Below are 2,306 nucleotides of genomic sequence, written 5' to 3'. Positions count from 1 at the left end.
TTTTTTTTTTCTTTCTCTTTTCAGTTTTTAAGAGGGCTGTAATACTGGTGTATAAGGAGAACTACAAACTGAAAAAGAAAATGGTAAGTCTGGTATCAGTGGAGATGGTGGATGTTCAGGATATTACTGCAATGTGAGATTGACCATAACAGTGTTAGAGGGGGAGTGACTGAGGCGAAACACCACTTTCATTTGCTAGGGTGGAGTTCTGACTATCCTGCTAAAATAAATGCTCAGTATCTGTGTAGCAATAAATATTTTTTGTTATTTAGTAAGCACCAGCATCATCTTCTGTGTGAACTCCACGTTAATTTTACCAAGTGGAAGATGAAACGTTGCTATGCAGAAATCACTAGTTCTTCCAGATAGCATTTATGATGGCTTACCTTACCACAGGGTGCAGGTGAAAGACCTTTGTTTTAGGGACCCTTGATTACCCTGGAAGGAAAGGAAAAGGGGCATTATAGACATAACCTTCTCTGCACCCACTTACAGACCTGAAATGTGGAAGCCAGGTAGCAAATTGTATGTTCCAAGTACCAGTGGTGATATACTGCACCATGCTCATTCTAACAGATGGAGGAGCTCTAAAAGTAGCAGCAGTAGCTACATGATTAATGTATTCTGCTAATCGACAGTCTGTATGTTCTTTCACAGGAAACTTCTTCCTGGTAGTACTTACACGCAAAGTTTTATTTTTATCAGTTAAAATCAAATGGCTTTTGAAAGTTGAAGCAATTATGAATTCCAAAGGTTGTGTCTATCACCATTTCAACTACATTTACAAGTTCATTTTAAGGTAGTGAAAGAAAGTTTAATCAATTTAGTTTTTCTTCAAAGGCAGATCTTTTAAGAGTAGTACAAAACACCACCACTACTTCTACTTAGAAATATCCTTTGTTTTCTTTTTACAGCCTACTAATGTTCGTGCTGCACATAATTATGGTGACTTGGATCCATTTAAATTTCGTTGGCTGATTCCTTTATCTGCTCTTCAAGTTCGACTGGGGAACACAGCAGGTAACTCTCTTGCAGTAAATACTTTAGGACTGAATGCTTTTCTGGAATTTTGTAATACTGCTTCTTACAGATGTCTTTCTGAGCCTCTGGAAGCAAGCAGGTGTAGAGAAAGTATTATCTACCCACTGTTGTCTCTGCACTCGGGGTATAGGCTTGATGCATTTACAGACTTTCTTCATTTGGTATGCTAACTTCTGTGCATTAAGGGAGATGTAACATGATGTGAAGGAATGACAGAGTGGAAATTCCCAATAGAAGGCAGGTGGTTTACTGTAGTTGACATCCTGATGACACACTGGTGCTGTGTGTGTGCTGATCCTCATGTTTTTTAAAACAGCAGAAAGGTGACTGAAATTTGTGGTAGTAAAGGGCCATGGGTTTATTTTCAAGCTGATCTTTATAGTCCTATCCACTTCAGTATGTTCTGCAAAGTGTCTCAAGGTCTTTAGAGCACACCTGGGTGAAGGCCTGTTAAGGCTGGAAATCATAGAGAAGCAGCAAATATGGGGGAAAGCAACTCTCCAAGAGAGAAGTTATCAAAGGCAGTTGCTAGGCTGCCGCAGCAAGAGAGCTCAGGGGACTTTCTCTTGGGTTCCACCTTGGGTGAGATCTTCTGTAGCTCCACATGTGGCTGAATTAACACTGCCTTCTGGAGAGTAGAGGAGCTCTACCCTGGTCTTTCTAATGCCAAAGGTTTTGTGGAGTGTATGCAAAAATAATGTTTCCTTCCATGCACAGGAACAGAGAACAGCTGTATCTGGGAACTGATTCACACCAAGTCAGAACTAGAAGGCAGGCCAGAAACAATTTTTCAGTTGTGCAGCAGGTAAGCTTTACATGGAGGTTGTATTTTACAAATCACATTAATGGCATTTAAAATAAAAAGAAAATATTTTCTCCCATGTGACCTTTACATCAGCAGTTTTGAAGTGGCACTCTTTACTTGAAGCTATGCACTCTGCCAATCTTTAACTGCACAAAGTATAACAAATTCAAATGGGTGAATTAAGTGTAGTGATCCAATGTCAGAAATCTGCAGATATATGAATATAAGCTCCAGTATGGGCAAAGTAACTGATTTTATCACTCTCAGCTGGTTAACAGAGATTACTTTCTCATAAAGACTACTTAAGGTTGTGATTCTCTCATACAGAAGTTATCTTTCAAGTAACTTTCTAAGAGGAAGCAACTAAGATGTCAAAACACAAGGTCTGTGAAATGTCTAGCACTGTTAAGATGTCCCTGCCCATGGCACAAGGGTTGGAACTTGATGATCTTTAATGTCC

The 2,306-nt window shown here is 39.4% G+C and overlaps 1 long non-coding RNA gene across 1 annotated transcript; it reads left to right on the top strand.

The window, feature by feature from the left end:
* Positions 1 to 23: 23 nt before the first annotated feature.
* Positions 24 to 1,970, top strand: LOC115949391. Its single transcript, XR_004082872.1, has 3 exons — positions 24 to 83; positions 915 to 1,020; positions 1,759 to 1,970. It is a non-coding gene; the product is annotated as an uncharacterized LOC115949391 (long non-coding RNA).
* Positions 1,971 to 2,306: the final 336 nt, after the last annotated feature.

Source organism: Geospiza fortis, unplaced genomic scaffold, assembly GCF_000277835.1.
Source record: "Geospiza fortis unplaced genomic scaffold, GeoFor_1.0 C13730006, whole genome shotgun sequence".
In the NCBI taxonomy this organism is placed as follows: Eukaryota; Metazoa; Chordata; class Aves; order Passeriformes; family Thraupidae; genus Geospiza; species Geospiza fortis.
This window is presented reverse-complemented; position numbering and strand designations above follow the sequence as displayed.